Source organism: Venturia canescens, chromosome 6 (genome assembly GCF_019457755.1).
Source record: "Venturia canescens isolate UGA chromosome 6, ASM1945775v1, whole genome shotgun sequence".
Lineage (NCBI taxonomy): Eukaryota > Metazoa > Arthropoda > Insecta > Hymenoptera > Ichneumonidae > Venturia > Venturia canescens.
In genome coordinates, this window is record NC_057426.1 from 778,004 (window position 1) to 801,367 (window position 23,364).

Consider the following 23,364-nt stretch of genomic DNA (forward strand, 5'->3'; position numbering starts at 1 on the left):
TTTTTCCATTTTTTCGCACACCAATCGGAACTTTCGCGTTGACAAGATTATTTGTCGTTTCTCCATTTCGCCATTTCGGAGCGCAATTCACTCTGTTATCGCATGCGCTTGCTCGATTTATTACTATACGGCTCCGCGACAGAGACGAACCTCGCACAGACAATATATTGAAAGAACTCTGTATTTGCTTTCTCGAGCTGAGCCACAGGCCACGACGTTCGATGCACTCTGACACACGAGATTAAAAGAAACGGGGCGCGTATAATAACGATCGTACGACGTAATTAGCTTGCGCTCCGATAAGACACTTTGCTTGAAAATATGTCATCGATGCGTTTCTCACTTTCGTTGCGTTTCAAGTTGCGTGTTTCTCGTTCATTGCTTACCGACATTTGTGTTTACTCGTTGATAGCCTTTTAACTGCGGTGTTACGAGGGCTCAATTTTCCGAGTCAATTACATTATTTCCTCGTTATGGGAACCAGCGAATCGTGTCAACGTCCGAAAAGTATCGTTTACAAATATACCGTCTTTATCCTCTCTCGAATTAATCAAAAGATGAAAAGAAAATACGGTAAGAATATTGTCTCACGTGATCGCGGTGTCATCCCGAGTGTAGCCACGCAATTCTTTATTATTAACTTTTACGTGTGCATATTACGTACGAGCTTATACTTAAGTTCGTAGATGGGCGCGACTAATCGCCATATGTGTATGTAAAAAGCACTTGTCCGTTCGATGACAACAAGAGTTTTTGAATTGAGTATGCCATGAGGCATACTCTACGTTGCGGGTGTATCGGGAGGTACGCGCGTTGAGGTACGTAATCGACGCGTTAGGCAACCCACGTTTCTACGGTCTTCTGTATTTACGATGATACAAATCTTCTTTCGTATATAATTATGATTGAATATCCGATGAAAATGAGGAAGATAATGACTTTACCAATCGATGGGAGGCTTGCGAACGAAGCGCTTTTCTGAATTTCTAAAAGTTTTACCTGGCGACGAAAATTCTTCGATTTTTCAGCTGACAATCCGATTTTTTGACTACCGAATCGAAACTAACTCGAAAAATATCTCAAATGCCTGCTTCAACGCGAGGAAAGCATCGATCATTTACCAATAATCGAAAAACGTCGATCAATAACATCAGTCGCAGTCGAGTAAAAACATTTATCAGTAGCCTGGAAAAATAAATTTGGTGTAACCGCAACACAAACGTAGCACCGTAAAAAGAAACAGATTTTACGCGCAATAAAACATGAGTTAGATCGTTGAAAAGTTGAGATGATTTTTTATCGGAAATAATTTGTCGAGCTTGTTCACGAATTTCTGTGAAAAAGATTTGTTAATTATCGAAGCGTTGAGTTGCGATCGTCACGAGTTGATGAATATTTCATCAACTCGAAACGGATAATTAGCACCTCAACATGATGATCGAGTTGTTTAGCCGAGTGCAGATATCAATGAAAAACGATTGGCAATTACGGAAATAGATAAGATTCAAGGCTTTTCGCGGTCAGTGTTCAAAGTAGTTGTTGGCAGGAAAATATGGAGATACATTTTTTAACAGCGTATCAAAGGCTCAACTTTATGAGGGACGATAATTACGAAATATCGCCTGAAATCTCTTAATTATACATAGATATACCACCGCATGAGAATGCTCCGTTAGTAATTGCTCTCGCGCGCGCTCGCGTCCCGATCGGTTTATTTTCAATTGAGCATCGCTCAATAATCGCGGTGCACTTTGCCAACCCATGTATACATACCAACGAACCCTTGTGTATACACATGGATTTCGTCACTGAGAGAAGTACGTAAAGATCTGGGTCGATGTGACTGACTATGTTGCCACTAGTTGTTTCTCTGCTACCATTTTCTACATTCTGTTTTTTTCCTTTTCTCGTCTTCATTACAACGATCCTACGTCCGATACTTGTGCACTAAGTGCCGTTCTATCTTATACATGCCCCGTGTTCAATTAGAGTTAATACTGCGGAAAACTCTCGAGTGCGCCTGCTGGCCATTCCATCCCATCTCTTGTCTATTACGAGAATGACGATAGTCTCCTCCTCTCTGCAGGCTCGCGGCTCGCTTAAAAAACACCAGAAAGTCGCTCACCGCGATGCCACTTATTTGCATAATATATTTTTACCATTTGCTTATGAGACGTTAAGAGACGAATTTTGTCGCTATTCCTAAAATTATTCTTATTTTTAAAGCTTACAAAAACCTCCCTCGAGGCTGCCTTTTTGACGTTTCAATCATATTCGCCAACGACTCGCACGAAATCGAACTTGTCGCATCATCAAAAATTTATCTCGCAATATTCGATCATTTGAATACCTCGAAAAAGCTGACTTCATCATTTTCGAGCAGGTTGGTTACAGTAAAACTATCGTGTTTATTCGTCAAGTGCGCGATAGCGAGGGCCTTCGTTCTGGGGGCCCAGCGTCGTCACATCGGTGACATAATTGGACCGTCATCCTTGGGCATATTTGTTCAGAGACAAAAATTTTTTACAATTTTCATACGAGTTTTTACCATTAACTCGATTCGATACAGGTGGTTGTCAATAACGTTGGTTCCGGTTGAGACTCTTCCAAATAACCGCTAATAGAAGAATCCATTATCGTAAAAACGGCTTCTTGAGTGATCCACTGCACCAGACAGCACGAGATAGGAGGCCCGGTAGTTGCCCATCCGAGTAATGGACACGAGTATACTGCAGTTTGACTTGGAAAACCGCCAGAGTAGCACAACAATCGAATAGCTATACACCACCCGAAGCGCCTCTTAGGCTGTGTGCTCTGCGGAAAAATATTCACCGCGTGCTCGGTCGACGGGGCGGTGGTATATACATATAGGGCCGCTTGAAAAATATGTTGCTCTCGAGATTTGACAGCCTTTTAAAGATTATTCTTCGAGCATAGGGCAAACAATTAATTGAGTAAATTGAGCCTCTGCGACGATGTACACTCGGACAAATGTATGCTCGAGGCTTCGCAATTACTCAACTTGCTTCACTAATCAATAACTCAACGACCCTCGTCATCGCTCACGTTCCCTAATCGATTTTACTCTAATATTACAACAAACCTACCCTATGATTATTACTCGAAAGCAATTCCGACTGCTATTATCTCTCTTCGTTCCTCGCAATCACATAAAATCGTTACCAGAAAAACGCTCAAATTACTAACAATCGCGGTTCCATCGAATCAAATTAAACAGTCGCATTCGTCGTCAAAGCTACAAATCATACGACACTGAAGTTCGCAACGTTGGAGTCCAACGAAATAATCTAAAAACCTCTTCAATAATTCCAGTTCCAATAATTCTCCAATTCTAATTTCTTTGAAATTTTAACGCGTTAACCGAGATGGTAAGCGAATACCTCTGAGCCCTGTTGTGCCCTATTGCTCAAGTGAATATTATTAAGTGTGTTGACAGGTGACGATCTTATTTGCACAGGATAGAACATAATAGTTCACATTAAATAAACATTCTGGATACGTCACTTTTATTTGCTGATATCTGCGCGATAGATTTTCATGTCGAAACAAGCTCTCGGGTCTTTGAATCGACACATTCGTCTCGGTGATATACGCATCGACGATACGCATTCCAAGAGCCCAGGTTCAAGAGTACACGAGATCGTTGCTGTCACGGTAGATAACGAGGCGCGATACAAGCCACGTCCGTATGTGAGCTTTGATAACGTTATCGCAATATTTGAATCTGGAAAAAACTACGGAAATGGATGACTTTGTTTGAATGATATAAAAACGTTATTATCTTGCTGTAATCGATATAATCCTGAAAAGATATGACACTTTTCGTTGGTACTCGCAATGATCGAGCGCGATTTACATTTTCGCTTCGTTGTTGCAGTTCTCATTGCGAGGCTGTCCACGCAGAAATGTCAAATTCTTAAAAACGAATGAGCAGTGTCACGATATTTTTTGGATGAAGTTCGAACGTTCCGTTGTCGTCGTCGATGAGTCACATGCCTCGCTATATTAATAATAATATTTCACGATGAAAAAGTCAGACTCTGGGAAGCATTTTAAATTCGAAAACTTGATTGACGAGGATGCTGCGGCAGTGTGAAATGGACGATGTTTTGTTTCTACGTGAAAGGAAAAAAGGATTTTTTGCTCTTGGCTCATCGTAATTTCTTCCACATCCGGGATAGTCGTCGCTAAGTCATTGTTCACGGTAGCCTTCGGTTTCGCGTTTCCGGTTAGACGAACCGAGAACCCAGGCTTCTCGCATTTCCCGCTATGTATGCCACGCAGTGCGGAAACTTTTGGAGGATAAACAAAAGACTGTGAAAAAACGTGCTCCAATTTCGATGAAACAATGGAGCGCACGCGAACGCGAGATTCGTCACTAAATGACTAATTTTTCGGTATAATGACGTGGACGAGTTTGAAATCGAGTGCTCGCGGAACGTCATTGAAACGACACACTGTACCAGTGGCTCGATGAATTGATAAAACGCGCGGCGAGCGAAGCGATTCCTTGGTTCACACAAATTGTTACGAGAATCGGTTAATGGGTTTTTTTTCTTGAAGAAAAACGTCGAATTTTGATCGCTTCTTCCAGACGCAGCGATATCAAAATTAGCAATATTTCGGAGAATTCTCTCGATACATCATCTTTATCATTGCGGCGTTCTCCGACATCGTGTCAGACGCTCCAAATTGTCTACTCGATCACTCTCGTTCGCGTTCGACTTAATTCACCTCGAACCCTTCGCGCAAGGATCTGCTCGACCTCGCATGGGCCAAATCTAGGCCGTTGCCGTGGCGACGTACACCGAGCATCGACATCGAGGATAATCGCGATGAAGGAAACGCAAAAAAAGCAAGAAATGTGCTGGGGAGAACTCACAATCGAGTGAGAAAGATGGGAAGAGGGCAAAAAAAAGACGAAAAACTTGGATAAAAGCGAGATGAGGAGTCAAGAAAATGAACGCATCAAGTGCCCTAGCATATACGCGCGCCTGAGAAAGACAGTCTCTTGATGCTCCACCAATGCTGATCGATCGGGTACTTGTTATTTCAAGTTTCAGATGCAGTCTTCAAGAGACGCTCCGCTATATATGTCGTTTCGAGTATAGTTCAACAAGAGTGCGCCTACCGCGTGGGCGTCGGACATCTTGCCACATCAAGTCCGCCGCGTGCGTGTCTCGGACTAATAATCCTAATCATTGATTAATATTTGTGTAACACACTGCACCAGTTCTCATTGCGATATATTTTATGTCTTTCCACACGAAACGGAGCCGCGATGATTAGCCGTTTAAGAAGACTTTATTTATTCGTTTTTCACGTTGAGATAAAGTCGTCACGCCGGCTCCGCGATTTTGTAACATCGCACTTGAATTTTCCTCCTTGAAGCGCTTGATTTTAAGAAAAATAGGGTGCATCGACGTTAAATTTCTATTTTGCGTATAAATCAACATTTTGTACATATAGCGCGACTAGAAATATGTATAGTGGTTGGATATTGCATGGTGGATAGCTCAAAAGGTGCGCGTGATTCGAATCTCGACGGGGCGAAGTAGAAACGGAGCCTGATATGGTCCGCCGGTGGCGTGTAAAAAGAGAGTGGAGACTCGGACGCGGGAGTGCGAAACGTTGGGAGACTCAAAAGCGCATAGTAACGGATAAGCCGCGCGGGATCGTTTAACTATACGTGCTGAATATACCTTTTTTTTCTTTTTTTTTTTTTACAGAGCGGCTTTTTCACGTCTGGATTCATCGGATTCGTTTTTGGACCGGAGTTTTATATTTTGTTTCTCTTTGCGAATATGCACATCTGCTTCCAGCTTGCTTACACATTTATTCTGAGTCGCGGAGGCGAAATTTTCGTCATCCAGTGCTGGGTCGTTAAAAATTTTCTATGAAAATACGAATTTTTAGCGCAAACGCTAAAAACGCGATCGCTCGTAAAAGGAAATCGCTATCTCTTGGATATATGTGTAAGAGCTGCCGCATCGTCTGACTCTTATATCTCCTCTTATATAAGCCATTTTTTACACTTCCTAAGAATTCATTCTGCGCGAAAAGTATGCGTTTAAAAATATAGAAACGCGCGGTTCCACGCTGAGCTCAACGTCTCGACTGGCCGATCCGCTTCTTCTGAATCGTTATATTTCAAAATGTTGAGCTTCCTCCATTCACGTTTCTCTTATCTTGAGGATCCAAGAGCGCGATATATGAGTCACAAAAAATCATTTGAATAAATGCGATTGATCGCATTTAAAATGACCTTTTGTTGAATCTTGGAAGAATTTTACACAAAAAATGAGTTCGTCGACGTCACGCGGTGTCGAACCACCTCGACGCATGAAATTCTGTCATCGCGAAAAAAAAGTTATTTTCATTCGATCGAAACTTATCTATGAGCCGAACGAAATTTTCTCACCTTGTGGAATTGTCAATATATACGCAGTTTCGTGAGTTGACGAAACAAAAATTGAGTGCTGACGCCTTAGAAGCACTCAACGTTCCGGTGAAAATGGCGTTTGATCACAATCCAGGAAAAATGTACGCAAACAACGTTGAGCAAAAGTATTTAAAAAATCAATAAACATACGAATGGTTGCGAAAAAAAACGGTTTTCGATATAAAAGTGTCGGAACGAATTCATTAGCAGGTGTACGCGTTTTATTGCGTCGTTCGAATAACGACACAAAAATAAAAGTGCAATCGATAAAAGTGCCAAATTTATTTGTCGAGCGCGATGGCGGGTCGTATCGGTCGTTCGGCTCGTTGTAAAAATAGCCTTGGCAGTATCTCGAAAACGGCGCGTTCCATCGGGAACACATTTTTCAAGTGCAAAAAACTCGCTTGAATATCAAAGCGTTTTAAATAACGTACACGAATTCCGTTTCGGAAATATCCTCGTATTCACAGCATCTCAATGCCTCTTTAAACAAATAGTTGTAAAGTCGGTAAATTTATATTGGTGACGAAGATATACGCGTACGGTAGCCCGAAATCGAAATCTCCGAGGAATTTCGTACCGATTTTTGGCCTCTTTAATATTATACGCAGAAACACTCATTTATGCGAGAGTATAGTAACGCAACCACGGGAATCTCCGTCGTCATCACTCGGACGATTTCACCTTCGATAATTCCTCCCTCGATTCAATATTTATCCATCAATTCGTCATTTGGCTAATCTATGTGCTTATTAATATGCGTTTTCATGAGAGTTGATTGATGCCCCGCGCGTTGGCCCATTAGAAGCTATTTTGCCGGAGGGCGTTCATCGCTCATATTAGTATGAAAAACGTACGACGATGACTCGTATTTTCTTCGTAGCGTCGCTGTCGTCGCACCGAGCGACGACGAATGACGAGATGATAGATCCGCGCCGCTCCGTGTCGCCGGTGTAAATAGAAAGGGCCGGAGAGAAAGAGCGAGGCGAGAGCCAGACGAAGATAGAAAGAGACTATTTCCGCTCCGTGGACCGGAAAAAGTAGAGACGCGGAGAGAGAGAGAGAGAGAGAAAGACACCCCACGGAACCGAGGAACAATTATAAACGAACCGTAAGAGTACACAACTAAATAATGCACACGCTACTTGCGCTCCAACGGGACCGAGCAATAAACTCTCTGCTCTCGCGAACTTGACGACAAGCGCCCAAATACCATTTTTTCCGTACGTCCACGCGCTTATGCATCCATATATTTTAGGTTATACAATCGTGATGCATCCAAACGCACATCGAATATAGTCAGTGTCTTCGAATCCTTTTCTCCGCAGCACGCGACTATCACTCGTAAGATGTTTCAGTAGTAATAACTTTTACAAGTTTTTCACTCAAACAAAAGCTTAGATTCAGGACTGAATTTCTGTATGTAAAGTCCGCAAATAATTTTTAAACGTGATTTTAAAGTGGCGTCAATATTTTCCGAAATGACTATTGGAATTGCCATATTTTTTAAATGTAGATTGAATTACAAGGAATTCGCCAATGATGGCAAGCTCAAGTGCAGATTAGCAGTGACTCGTTGGGAGCTGTGAGTCAAAATAGATGAGCCCAGGATAAAAGGAATGGGCAGACCGAGTAACAAATAAGTATAATGAAGACGATACGAATGGGATGAATTGCGCAAGACAGAGCTCGGTCTTCGTGGTTCAATTTCGTTCTAGATTTTTATTTAAAAAAAGTCAATAACGAAAGAAAAGTGAGAAAAATGTTGAAAGAAAACGATACTTTTTGCTCAAGAATTGGATGAATTGAATATAAACGTGTCGAGAAAGTTCATGGTCGAATCACTTTAGTACAGCGCTTGAAACAATACAATGCGGCAAGATTGAAGAGAGACAAAAAGCTTTGGTTGAAGCAGTGTCGGTTGAAAGAGGCGCGTTTTTAGTCGGTCGAACGGAGAGTACCAAAAGTTTCAGTGGAGCATGACCTCGATGAAATCTAACGAGCTTCCCTTTGCCGCCCCCGCGTCGAAATCTCTGTAGAGACTTCTATAACCGTGTACACTTGCGCAATAGCCGAGACATCGTCGACGTCGTTGCCGCTGCTGCCGCCTGCCGTCACCCGCGCGACCGTTTATTTCTCGATTCTCTTTGCTCTCCTCAACTCGGCTGATAGAGCTGGACTTGTCCGGTTCAGCTCGGCGACCAGCACCACCACCGCGGGTCAGCTGTTTTTCGAGCTCCATCGACTCGGCAGATACGGCATCTAGTGCGCCTAGTCGAAAAACAGTTTGATTTTTCCGTACCAAAATCGCGTTCTTATGTTCCTTGGAGAGAGAGAGAGAGAGTTTCGTGCCAAGTCCTTGATGCATATTTTTCCGTGTGCCTGCACCTTTCTCAATGAAAAAAGGGGCTCGAGCTGTTGTTTTTATACCGCGATCGAGCACTCCTCTCAATCAGCAGAATCGTTTTTTTTTTTGAAGCACAAAATTGGCCGGAGGTAAAATTTTTCTGAAATAGCTCTTCGGTCCTCGAAACTTCTCTCGTGGAAAACGAATAATTGAGCAAACTCATTGGACAGGATTTGCAGTATAGAGGGAGTGCGAAAATGTAAATAATTTGTCAATATATGAAAACTCGAGTCTTAAAGTCTTCGCGAGATCGATCGATACCTATAGAAAAAACAAATTCCGGAACGTCTGCGCAGTGAAGAGATCGTTGCTCCCTCACCTCCGCAGATTCCAAATCACGAATTTCATGCGCCGTTGCGACTGTCAAAAAATACTTCGGAACCTCGTAAAGTCAAACCTCGACCATGCGCAATTTGCAACTGTAGTCCAAATCTCTTGCAGGCTCGCATCGAAAAAAAAGTAGTTTGGAGAGTTGTTTCAGAACCAGCGGAAAAAATAGCGCAAAACTTTTGACGTTAATTGCCAGAAAAAAGTAAGGCGATCGCGTTTCGCGAATCTCCGCTGTAAATAACGAAATTTCGTACATAAACGCTTACGAAAAAAAATACTCGTTTTTCCAAGGCTGATCCGAGCCGTTGCGATAGATTCGATCATTCCCCCTCCACGCGCTGACGACTTTGATCGTCCGAGGTTCTTATTACCAACACTTTGACCACCCACACGTACGTGAACGTATTTTTCATAATTTGATGGTGTACGTGGTGGAAAAACATCTATAGATATACGCATTAATGTCAAAGGTGTTGCGGTGCCTTTCTCCCCGGCTTGCCCGCATAGCCGAGTGGCTAATATATGAGTGCCGTGTCCGCATGTGTTTCTGCCGTTGTACACTTACACGCGCGTACACCAAATAAGCCGGGTGTATCGTGAGAAAGCGAGGAAACGCTCTGTTATTAGGCGATATAAATAATACATTAATTTATCGTTGGCACTATAGCACGAAAGTTCCTTTTAAACTTAATAGCATTATAGGCGAGCTGACATTGAAAACTTCCACACAGGAATAAAGACCTTCGTCCGAGCCTCCGGATTTAGAATGAATCAATTTTCATTTTTCTGCCACAGTGAATGAAAAAATGTCGATTTTTTCAGTGAATTCGACCACCGTAAATTTCATTAATTAATTAAATTTATAATTATTCGATTTTTAAATGCAGTCAAAGACTGCAAAGATGTTATTTTTTGGAGAATTATCAAACCGATCCCAGGTAATATATCGGGAAAGTTTGACTCGACTTTTGGAGTAATATTTCTCCCAAAAGATACTAGTCACTTGAGAAAAACGTGCGCAGCAATTTCGGAGTTCGAATATAAGCAATGAAGATGTACTCAAATATATATTCGACTGTGCAAAATTGTCTTGAGAAAAATGGAGCGAATTTTCGTGAACAAATAATCAAGGAGGTGGCGAGAGCGTCGACTTTTATAATTTCGCAAACGACCCGACACCGCGCTGTCTCAAGTCGTCGTATAATGGATAAAAGAATGAAAAACATTCCGTCAACACGTTGATTTATGCGATCTGTACCGCCTTAAATGAGCGGCGCGGGCGCGCGAACGTGTGACGCCTCCGAAACGCGGATATATAAACAGTTGGAAGGGAATGTAGGTCATAGTGCGCGCGGAAAGGGTTGCCTCAGCTTCAGCCTTCTCTTTCGCTCACGTTCTTCCTCTTTTACTGAGCGTCGAGCCATTCGCGTGTAGCAGCTTGGCAGCGAACATACATACACGTAGGAGCGAGCGCTGGATTCTAAAGCTATCGCACACGCCGCGTTCCCTCGCCACACCACGGCGACTCGGCCTATGCTGTTATATTACCCGTGTAACGAAAGACCGCGAAGAAGTTTCAACACGAACCCACACACACACATTCACTCGTATGGAGGCCGAACATTTCGCAGTGTGTCTGCAGGGCTGCAGTGCACTGCAGCACCAAGACGAGGATTGAACGTGCTTTAAAACCTCGCTCAATCGATACGTCCACGTGTATCGTACACTCTCTATTCGCCTATTACTTTTCCCCGGGTATTCTCCGGGTACGGGGATATCCACCGAATAGCAACGAATCTGTTCCTACGCATGTAGGAACTTTTCGTTCTCCGAGACGAAAGACTTTTAACGCTGTTCCATATGTTTTTCTTTGCTTCATTTTGATCTGAAACTCAGATTCTTGTCAAGGCGTACTCCCGAATAAGTGCTTCGAGGGCGAACCGCTGGAGCGAAGATACAAAAATGCTGAATCGCGTGCTTCAATCCACTCGAATCGCTCCAAATAACAATGTAACTAACGCCGGAAATGATCGAAACGCAACTCGCTCGTGTACTTCTTACGCTCATGAAATCCAAAAACTTCGTTTCCGCTCCGGGAATTCCCCAATTTATATGTACAAATGAGACCGACTCATGTGCATAATCCACACCGGCGAAGCTCTCTAAGACTTAAAATGCGGCATGTATATAAGAGAACCGAGAGCTTAAAAGCTAATGCAGTTCTGTGACTCACTCTCGCGGCGGCTACGAGTCGAGCACACTGCTCTCGACGGTACCGGCATCAGTAATCGCGAGGAGTCCGGCACCGAGCCGGCACACGGCACACGGGCATGCATTTTCGCTACGGTTTCGTGTCGGTGTCGCTGCGGCCTCATCACCAACCTCTTCATACTCGTTACTCTTAGCTTGAATTTTTATGTGCAGCATCGATATTCGTGGCCGCTTCATCCCACGATCGATTCCCTCCGTTCCAATCCTTTTTAACCTTCCTGCGCGAGGAGTAAACCTAGCTCTCAACCTCTCCCTTTGCGTTATCGAAGATTTAGGTCAGATTTGAGAATCCAACTCTGCCTCTCGTAGAGTCAAGTCCGCGTGTGCCGATTTCAATGATCGTTTCGCGAGAGTGGTAAGTTTTTTATTCTTGCCTTTTCGTATCTTTTTCTTTCATTTATACTCATTTTTTCGGACATTTGATTGGATGAAAAATTGCAATTTTTGGTTTCGTTCCTGCGGGATAGGTTCGGTCTTTTAGAGGAATCAAACTTTTTACTCGCTTCCGATAAAGAGACTCTTTCGGTTCGAGTAGTAGAATGATGGCGCATGTTCGATATTCCGCGGTAGAATAGAGATTTTTCACGGTTTGCTTCCCCCACTTTGTTGACTCGGTTGCTTCGAGGTGAAAAAAAGAAATATCCCGATTCACTTCGTTAAATTTTTTCTAACTGCGCGCGTGGCTCCGCGAAGAATTTACGCTTTCACGATTTCAATCAGGCATAATTTTTTACCGGTTGAGGATATTGCGGACGCGAAAACATCGTTCTTGAAAAAATAATGTTTGTAGCAATTGGCTGGCACTTTGAATCTTTACTTCACTCGCACGAAATGATTCTGCAAGACGCGTCGAAGGTTCGGTATTTCTTTTGTATCGAATTGATGAAATTTGCAAATATAGCAAAGCCCCGTCGTGGGGTTATAATCAATGAAACCGACGATGATTGTCCAGCCTTCGCGGCGTAAGCAAGCAACCGTGTCTATGGTATTTATACACATGAACGAATTCGTTTCCCATCGACATCGCGTTTTTAAAAAGTTTCGATACATGTCGAGAACAAGCAAATGCTTCTCGTATTCGAATGAATTTTCTCCCTGATTTTGAACTCTTGTCATCGTAAAAGCACCTCCTCGGGATCTCAGATTATTTCATAATCTCTGAGCGCGCGGGATCATCCCATGCGTTCGCATTTGAATCAAAATTAAAAGTTTATTTTCATCCAATGATAAGTACCGTTCGACTCCGTATACAGCTCTTTCTGGCTATATCCTTATTACGTATTCCTTGTAGCAATTGGCACAAAATCAGCAGCTGTGATGTTTGCATATAGACATTTCTAGGCACATGTATATATCCAGATGTCTATGTAACGATGCGCGAATAATGTGTACACGTGCGCCCGTGAATTGAAAAAAGGGGGCAACCGTCACCGGGTGACGGAGTTGCTGTACTTCCGGCTCGCCTCCTCCTCTTCGTATCCGCATTTACGTATGCAAACATTTATCTATTTTCTTCCTCGATCAATATTACTTTTCACTTATAGCTCTGTCCAATCAAAAGTGGCGGATGGTCTGCAATTAAGAGAAAAGAAAGGCAAATGGCAGTGACGAATCGGTTGGATTCTTAGTCATTGAAGAATAAAAAAAACATTGGAAAATTTATTTTTTCAATGTTCCCAGTCGTTTTCACTCCTACAATCGTTCGAAGCAGTCGTATTTTCTAAAATATCGTTAGTCACCGTACATTAACGCGTGTTTAAAAAACGAGGAAACACAGCGATGATGTCACGCGCGCTATGATCACCGTGGAATTATAAATAATTCTTTATTATCCTCTTAATCGCGTATTTCGCGCCATGTTTGTCGTGATTTATAACTCGATTTGATCGACAGACTTTCTGGAATAAAACTGCCACCGTCGTTAACCTGAGTTTTCTGCGATAACACGTACGAACGGTCAGAATTGCGATCGACACCGCATCAGCTTTTACTACGTGAATTCGAGATACGCGCGCACTTGTATGAAAAGATTCGAAGCAAGAAGGCGAAAAAAGTATTTTTTTTTTCATCTGCTTGAAAAGCTATGAGTGACAGATAAGCGCAATGTTTTTTAACAAATTATTATTCAAAATATTTTGAAAATTTTTTCTTCCTCCAACCGGCGAATGGAACGTGCGTTTTTGCCAGTACTTTTCCCAGTGAATCATAATCTGACGTTACGTCGTTTGACATTTCATTATGCACGAACGCCACGAGAAATTGTGAGACAAATAAAAAAGGAGATATAATTGAAGAACTAAGCACAAAGCAAGAGAAGAAGAAGAAGAAGAAGAAGAAGAAAGAAGCGACGCTGATAATTCTTAATCGTCCACTTTCAAAAACACGCTCCATTTATCTACGTATCTATGTGAATGAGTAAAATTAGCTTACGCAGTTCGATTGTAATCGAAGAGCATGTGGCAAGTTTCAAAGTTATTTTTGCTCATCTGTCTGACACTGCGCTATGGACTCGGTTGCTAAAATTGGAATGGAAACGTCCCGTGTGTGCACGGACTACGCGTACGTATGTGCCCGCTGCGCGCGGGGCACATCGCCGGTAAAAACGCCAGGAAACTTCGTATGCTGAGAGAGGTAGAATGCGCGAATTGCTCGTATGAGAAACCCGTTCTCGACTGTATTTTTATACACTGGAGTACTTGAGGATGATTCATGCGGAAGAAAGGTGATAAAATAAAAAGGAAAAAAATCATGCAGCCTAAATATATGCGACAGGGATACAGAAAAAGAGAGGAAGCAATTGAACGTTGCATTCATGCAACGAACAAAAGGCTCGAGTCAAAAAATATTTATTAATTCAGTCAAGTTCATCGATCCGAAATATTTGAGAGCCCAAGTTTTGTTATTTGTTTTCAAAGTGCAAACTTCCGGTTATCCGACCAATCTTCCTCATTCGTGAGCTCAAACACTTTCGTGAAGTTGGCGTTTCAATTGTTGCCTCCTCACAAATAAAATTCGTGTAAAAAACTTTTGAGTCTGCATTTCTTGCCTTTTAGAATTTCGTTGGGCCCGGAACAAAATCTCCTATCGTCGTCTCAATCGGTGTCAATAAACGTAGCTTCGAAGTACAACAATTACAGTGCATCGTAGTACAATGATCATCCATTAGGCGATCATCGTGCAGTTGTTCCGTTCTTGCAAACGTGCAAAGTTTTGAAATACATACTTCGAAGAGATTTACAAGGGAAGAAGCGGAGATCTCTGAACGAGGATAAAGTACGCTTCTCGCTCGAGACAATCGACATCTGGTTCATTGTCTTATTCCGAATGCTTCAAGTCCATTATACTCAGACTTGATACTTGAACTCTAGTGCGAGACAGATGAAGAAAGAGCCTGAAGCAGGACAGCAGAAACATTCGATCAACAATAGCGACTCTGTGTATGCGATGCAAACACGTTGTTTGTTCGGAATTTGGGTCATGGGGAATCGATGTCTTGAAAGTTTTGATAAATATATGATTATTCGGCGGAGTGGGAATCTTCTTCAATCGTTTGAACGAAATACAGAGATCTTTAGACGCTTACCACTTTGTTTTCGTTGGATCTTTCAAAATCAATGGTAGAACTCAGCGGATTTTCTTGCTGCATCGAACGCGCATTAAAAGTCATTCATAGAAACAGACTCTGAGACTACCGAGAGAAACTTGATTCTTTGAAGATCCAAAGCGAATGGAGAAAATTAACAATGCATGACTTTTGGACACTCGCGTGTCGGACCGTTATCGGCTTCGTTCGCGTGCTACGCTCTCGAGTTAAAACCTTTCTAATATCTGCATCGATTCGCGCGCGATCAACGGCTCTATTAGTTTTTTTCGCAGGAAGCATGTATACATTCCGAAGTTGGGGTTACGCGCTGACCCCAAACCCAATAGGCAACACGTGAGACCCGATTCCCAACTTCCTTCTTTCTCTTTTATTTTTCGGCTGACGATCAGTGATTTTCAACGTCCCTTTGATATATGAATACGATTCTCGTATCGGCTATTCGCTCCACCATCATGATATCTCATGTAACACTTGGAGACATTGCGTCGTGAAGCGGACCTATCTCCTGTGTATCATTTTTGCGCGAGGGTATCGAATGATGCTTGCATGGTATTTTTCTATATAGCATCTCAATATGTAACGCGTTCCGTGAGACTGAGTTTCATACACACTCGTCGTAATTTTTTCATCGAACAGGATTGATGTCCGATGGACACAAAGTGTTGCGTTGCACGAGTTGGAAGCTCGCCGTGCATTTTTCGATCGGAGCAGGCTGAAAACGATCGGTGCATTTCGAGTAAAAATTGAGACGCGCGGTAAATAAAACGGTGGCGCTATATGATCGGAATCGATTTTCAGCTGGCGCCGAATTTCTGTTTTCGATTCTGTCGGATCACGTGTGCTAAGGATAAAGTCGAAAGATCATTCGGTCGCGGTGCGTTGTAAGTCTAAGGAACTCTGTCAATGAGATGCGAATCCGGAGAGGTTTGCAACCGATTCACGGCTACCTTCGGACGCTCTGCTAGCTCAAAATCTTTTATTACTCGACGAGTCAATCGCCGAGGACAGAGTCGCAGTAGAGTTCGGGTATGCAACTTTTTTCGAGTTGAACGCGGTCTCTAGAATTCTTGAGCTCGGGAGCGCGTTGTTCTCCGTCTCGGGGACTGAGATAAGAGAAGGGAGAGGAGTGTCGCGATACGACAATGAAACTGGACGCGCAGCGACGGGTAACGAGTATAGCTCCGAGCAATGTTTAGCCGCGTGCACGCAATGTCGACCCTCGCGCTCCAATGATCGGTCATCTCCGGGCCCGATGATCACAAGACGTTTGCTGTGATAATGGGGCACTGCTCCGTGACGAGTCTTGGTTCATTGTCTCCCGATGCTGCGTCGCGACCCTTCTCCTCCGGTTGCTCGCTGACAGTCGTTCGACTAGAAAGAGCAGAGGTTCCTGCGTCGAAAGATACTGGGCATAGAGGAGAGTTCGAAGTGGCGCGAGCAGGAGGGGACCGTAAACCGAGCGAACTGCAGGGCACGACCCGTTCCTTCGTATACACGGCACGGCGACTTCCGACACGCCGCTCATTCGCTTGTTTTCTCTCTTCTTTCAACCTCTCTCTTGCTCTCTCGGACCGTATCGTCTCTTTCTTTATTTTTTTTCTCTCCCTCTCTCTCTCTCTCTCTCTTTGGTACTCGTGCCACCGCGAAACCCGTTCCTATACACTCACTGTACCGTGTAACTATGAAACGCCTCTGATGCGGTGCTATATACACCAGCGCATATATCGCTTGCGCATGGCTGAAGAGTCAGCCTTCGAACTCTCCGCCGCGCACCGCCAACATGCAGCTTCTCTTCTAGCCGTCGTCGTCGCGGTCGCTGTCGCTGTCGCCGTCGCCGTCGCCGTCGTGCACACGCGATATACGTCCAAACTTTCATCCGTCTCCGCGGGAGCTCAGATGCTTCGGTTCCGCGACGACTCACGCTTCGTTCGAGTCGAGGTTTTCTTGTCGAATGGCGTGGCTAACGCCAGTGACAGTTGAGGGCAACGAGGAAGACGACGACTCGGACGAGGACGACGCTCGCAAAAAGGCTAATCAATTCCTCGATCGTCCGGCTAACAAGTGGGATTTCGTGCTCATACGGAGCGGAGGTCACGCCAAATTCGTGGTATATATATATATGATCTAGACACCCTCGGGATACGAAAACACACGTATTATTTTGTACAAGTTCGCTCGCACTCGTATCCTACCGCCCCGTCATTCGTCGCTCCTGCTCTTCGTGAAAACACACGTTTTTCCTCAGAGACTCGAAGAATTCACGAACAAGCTAGATAATCTGCATAATAAAAGTAATCATGATAAGTGCCCTCGTGTTCATGACTCGGTTACGCGAATGAAAATGCTTCATATGCATACTTTCCCGTTATTAATCCGCACGCAAACTTCGTTTGGATATGAAGCGCCGTCGTTGAACACGATTTTCATACTATTTTTACGAGGACAAACATTTCGTTGGATTCTTTTTTTTTTTCTCCCGAGGCGTATTATAACGACGACCGTGAATGAAGTGTATAATTGTGTCTCGCCTAATGAGATGAAGATTTACGAGAATTTTATCACTCGCGTGTTACTCGCTTTTGTCCATTAGTGTAAATGAAATCGTGGCTGGTTCGCGCGTGGTCCATTTGCCGTGTGTAACAACGTGCATGAGTCACAGTTTCCCCGTCACAGCTCGCGGACAATCGGTTCGAAGCCGCGCTATTCTTGGCGTCCGTCGTTCCATGGCGCTCGCCATAGTCGCCTGTCACACCGCTCGTAGTGCTCTTTGCTCTTGTCAAATTACTACAGTGCTCTTCAAATGTTTGCCATGTTTTTTTAGCTTCGTCACCGTTCTAACGTCCGTGGAAGTTTCTCAAGAGATTTCCAGTGCCTTAACGTGTTTAGTCGTTTCAAATGCGACGATCGTTTTACTAAAACGAGCCGAAAGTAACAACAACCCGGATCTCGGGTGCCTTCAAAATCCTTCAAAATCTAAGCCAATCTCTTGTCGCTCGTTTCTTTGTTGCCTGCGAGACGTAAATACTCTGAAAATACGAGGCACACGAAAATTCTTTCATCGTTTGTACTTTCGTGTTGTGAAGAAGCTCGAAAATTGAACGCAGCTATACCGAGTTGTTCGAGTTTCGAAACGTCACAGGAAACAGGTTTCAGCTAGTTTGTAATTGAAAAGATCCGTTAAGGTGGCACGACACAATGGCAATCCTGTTCCAGTTTTATTACGAAAGGAAGGAAAAATGATGGATTGTAGAAACTTTGAAAGATTGCTTGTTACCAGCGTTCGAGTGACGTTATTAATGGCACTTTCGAGACAATGTTATTTTCACAGAAAATTGTAATATTAATCACACCTCTGTAGGAATGACAATTCTACTTGATAATCTTTGAAGAATGAAAATAAGTTGATACAATTGAATTTGAACGTTGAGCATTTATCGCAATTTGCGAGGTGGAAGTAGGAGGATGATCACTGGGTTTCATCGTCGTATTTAATCCAGTCTCAGCAAGTGTCTGATTTCCCAATTTGAAATCGATTCTCAATTCAGTTAGTCGCAGTCTCCATTATCTATTAACATTTCTGTAACACCTTTCGTATATTCATAGTCGAGCCAGTATCACGAATTTTTCATCGAGCGTAGTTGAGCTTTCGAAAATACGAGGTTTGGGCGAGAAGCGAACGTTTAAATAATTCAAAACTCCCCGAAACATCATTCGTTAATTCATTAACATTTTGATGAACGCGACATTCACTTGAACGAAATTTTTCGATATATTTTTCATTATTACTATTAATATACTAATTATACTAATAATATTATTATTATTTTTACGCGATGCTTCTCCGAAAAGCTGCATGAAAACGCTCTTATCGTGAAACAGATTTTCCGTATCTTCCTGTGCACAAGCTTTTTACCGAAGCTCGATTCAAGAGTCATCGAGATCGTATAATAAGAAAAAGCTGAATAGAGCGGTCGAAATGGTCATAAGAAGCCCGCAAGACACACGATGGAATACCTCGAATAGTTAGTTAACGAGAAATACAAACCAACTGGGTTATTTTAAAAATTCCGATGCTCTCTGCGAGAGCTGAGAGTAATCCTTTGATAGGCTGGAGTAACAGGAGTCTTGCTGCAAGAAGTATATTGCCCCTATGATGGCGGCTCGTTCCGTACGAGAGTTGCGCGAGAGATCGTCATCCTAGGAACAAAAAAGAGATCCCGTTTTAGCCGTTGTCCCTGCACTGCACTTACCGCGTATATCTTTCGCTCGTACATAAAGTTTCAAGCGTTATTGTACTCTTTGCGAGTATCGCGCTAGTGCAAATGACATATAGAAGCTGAATTCACCATAGTTTACGGGGAATTCCAACTCGGAAAATGGGCAGATCGAGTTTGAATTCGAAAACTTTGAAGTTGTGCTTTATTCAGGCAATTTCGGTTGGAGTTTCACCGAATTAATCATTTCTGAGAGCCATAAAAACCCGTCGGATCGTCGTCGAGAGGAGAGTGACAGCGATTTTTCATGGGGCATCCTCAACGTGAATAACCCACGAGTCAGCTCCGAGTATACACTCGCTTACTCCGTCTCTCTTTCCCTCTCTCTCTCTCTCTCTCTCTCTCGGCGCAGTTTTCGCTGTTGCGTGAACGCGTGAAACTTTCGAACGAGGTGAAAAACGTCACTGCGTCGTACTGTTGAAACCTGTGTTGTTTATAGATATTCCATTTGAGTTTGAAGGAACAAGCGAATTACCATTTACTTTTGTCGTACGTGACACACGAAGCTATAATAAATAGCGATTATAGTTTTCTTTTTTTTTTCTTCACATTTTACAAATGTCTTGGGTCAAAAACAACGATTATGTTTTGCCAATCCGCATTGAAAATGTTGTAACTTGCCTGGATTTGGAATAGTGAATTCGGATCGTCGGCGCGCTCGCTATGCGGACCACGGTGTAAAATATGGAAATTATTTTCCGCGATGCGATTCTTGAGGATTTTTGTGCGATTATTATCACGAGCTCGCACGTCTCGCGATTGGTTCATTCGCATCTCGTAAAGACATCGAAACGATAGTGCATGACGAGCTCTCGCTCTCGTTGTAAGAGCTAGCGCAGGGAGTTTTCACTTTCACACGATTTCCCATAGCTGTGGTGCATCAAATGCGGTAGTAATCCGCGCGCGAGCACCCTCGGCCAGAGCCATGCGCACATTCCTGAGCCAGGGCTATATGAGCGTTTTTACTCTTTACCCGCCGACTCTCTGTTATAACATCGTCATCGTGCATCAACACACCCCGTGGGTTTGCACATCGGAATATCGTGTGAAGAGAGCATACATAACGCGATTAACGCGACTGCGATTCGAAAAACCATCATTTAACTCGCTCCGTATTCGTGCGAGGATGATAAAGACGACGACAACGTCGACGTATAGGTACCGGTTGCTATCTCGCTGCATGCGCTGGCGCATCATCAGATCCGATTTATTTTAGTCTTAGCAGTGCTCGCTAAGACACACAGCCGCTCAATCCAATCACGTTCCATTTACGACTTTGCCGTCTGCAAAACATTTATACGGACTTGTATCGTGCTTGGTATTCGTCCGTATACGCTCGTCGACCCGTTGACGGCCCACGGGGTTACTTTCTTCACACCGGTTTTCACCAAGACGATATTGAACTTAAAAACTCTCGAGGCTTCGACCGTTCCTGCGAGTTCCTTTTTCAACTCGATTCCACTTTTGTAATTGGTTGATTATGCAAAAAACAACCGATTCGTGTTGTTCGACGAAAGTAAATTATTCACTGAAAATCTTCTTGTCGCGCAGTAACAGAAAATCTTTCAACGCACTCGCGACTTACAAAGTAGATGCTCGCTTTGCGAGCTTACATGACTCGAAAACATGCAATTATAGAACGAACAAGTGTATGCACATTGACGTAACAAAGCAGTGTCTCTCTTTTATCTCAACAGTTTACCGCCGCATCATTGATTTGATTTTCTTCAAATAAGCGTCGTTGAGAACCCATTCTAACAAATGTTCCATTTACTTTTATTGACAGAATTGAGGGATTGCGTCGCAATCGAAATTGCTGACGTATGAAGCGAACTGCAACTCGTAATCTTGTTGATCCGTTTTGAACATCGTTGGCACTGGATCACGGTTTTGTGATGGATATGCTAATTTAACTGACGCGCGAACATAAGTTCGGTCGAAGCGAGCCTCAATAATTGTATCCGTAACAATAATTTATAAACGCTCGGTTATAATCGTTGCGCTTGCATTTTGGTATTCTTTATACGCGTATTGTACGCCGTTACGCGTGTGTTCGAGCTTTTTATATCAATAAAGAGCGGGCATGAAAGAAAAACAAAAGTATGATCGAATTAGATTGAAACGACAAATGTTTTATTGAGTTTTGAATGTTTTACGGATCAAATTACAAAAATAAATTAATTTTGTTTGAAATCGCGTTCCGCTTTATTTTATTTCGCATGAATTTTTTTTTTATTTCCGCCATTTTTCTCGATAATATTATAATTTTATTGAAATTTCGTAATATTTTAATTTTTCGATACTCTTCGCAATTGTAATAATTATTCTCTCGCCAACGCTTATTAATTTATTCTTGATTTTTAACAATTTTTAATCGAGCTATAATTTTATAAACTCACTTTTTTGATTCTATATAATACACAAAAGTTTGACGAGTCAATTTTATTCGCTTTTTCACTCTTGATGACCCGATATAATCTAAATAAATTGTTTTTAGTGAGTAAAATAAATTAATTGGCTCAATTTAAATCGAAAATGATAAATAGGTGATAAATGATATACGAAATTGTCTCGTCTTGAAAACAAAGAAACTTGCTCAGATTTTAAGTTAGAAAATTAATTTAATCAATCGAATCGCCACTCTGAAAATAAATGATGTTTGCTGGAATAAGAATCCAGCCAGAGATCTTGAGACAGAACGAAATCGAACAGCCCCGGCCCTCCTGGATAGATCGGACACTCACCTAAGAATCTTGAGCTCAAACGAAGCCGAATGAGCCCGGCCCTCTTGGCGCGAGGAGGAAAGGTGCATTTATTTTGAGTTGTGAGTGTGGGATTGTAGCGATGTTATTTCTTATTCTCTTATTCTTGTGAGCGAATTTTGGATAAACGGAAAATTTATGTTTCTTCGTTTTCGTTAATTATGGCGAGTCTGACGTGGCGAGATCTCGAGGCAAGACTGGTAATTGCGTATGCGAGGTTCGAGACGAGACCGGCCTCTGCGCTCGGGTTTTTATACCCTCTCGAACAAAGGAAAATAATAATAATTAGTCTCGAATCAGGGATTCCCACTCTAAATTCTCTCATTGGTGTAGTGATTCCCCGCGTGTGGGTCCCAATTGGCCGAGTCGAGCTGAATTCACACTGCGCATGTGCGAGAATTTCATAAAATTTAACAAAATCAATTTTCATTCGTTTTATGCACAGTTCGTGTCTTTTTCTATTATTTTGTTTTATTTGGAATTGATTTTTTCATCAAGAACGTCTTTATTTCATTGTAATTGTTTGGTCATGACTACGTTTCTTGCACGTGCTTATGGAATTGGGTTATCGCGCATGCGCACTGTACACGCTCGATCTCGTAAAGAAAAGTTTTCTTAAATTTTTGAATAATTTAAATCTGAAATTTTCACCCTTTTGTTCGGAATACATTTTTCTAACAGTCCGTATCATAAATTTGATCAAGAAAAAGATTGTTTTATTGAAATTAAATAAAATCAAGAATTTTGAGAATCTAGGGAATTTCGGTCAAACGAATTTGAGTTGGCAGCACTGAGAGCGCCTCGCTTCCCGAGCGCCGCTTCCAAGGAGACTATAGGGAAGGAGTCCAATCTCGGCAATCGGGCACGTCCGTAAAAGTGTCGGGAAAGAGGGTTCCTCTCGAGCGGCGCTGTTGCAGGTAGTGTACGGGTTAACGCATGCGCATTATGTGCGCGTTATATACGCGCATGCGTTGCTGCCAGCTGACACTGTTGATAGTTTTTGTGGGTCTAACCTATCTTTGTAAAATGGAATACACTGACACAGTAGCTATTGCTGTTAAAATAAATTAACATATTGCAGTTATTTTTTATATGAATGAATAAAAAAAAACATAATTCAACAAAATCAATTGATTTTTTTAAACTTCTGCTATAGTCAGAACAATAACTATCTATGATGAAAAAAAAAATAAAACAAAGGAGGATTTGAACCGTGGACTCCACGGGTATCAGCCCGTCATTGAACCATTACA

The 23,364-nt window shown here is 42.6% G+C and overlaps 1 protein-coding gene and 2 long non-coding RNA genes across 6 annotated transcripts in view; 2 read left to right on the forward strand and 1 right to left on the reverse strand.

The window, feature by feature from the left end:
• trc (Serine/threonine-protein kinase tricornered) overlaps positions 1-23,364 on the forward strand; it is a 68,411-nt gene that overhangs the window by 30,785 nt on the left and 14,262 nt on the right. The gene's annotated exons all lie outside the window — the stretch shown is intronic.
• On the forward strand, positions 16,578-21,542 carry LOC122411794 (uncharacterized). The gene is made up of 2 exons (XR_006261225.1): positions 16,578-17,182; positions 21,136-21,542. It is a non-coding gene; the product is annotated as an uncharacterized lncRNA (long non-coding RNA).
• On the reverse strand, positions 18,272-19,825 carry LOC122411795 (uncharacterized). The gene is made up of 2 exons (XR_006261226.1): positions 19,422-19,825; positions 18,272-19,272 (listed from the first exon to the last, which is right to left on the reverse strand). It is a non-coding gene; the product is annotated as an uncharacterized lncRNA (long non-coding RNA).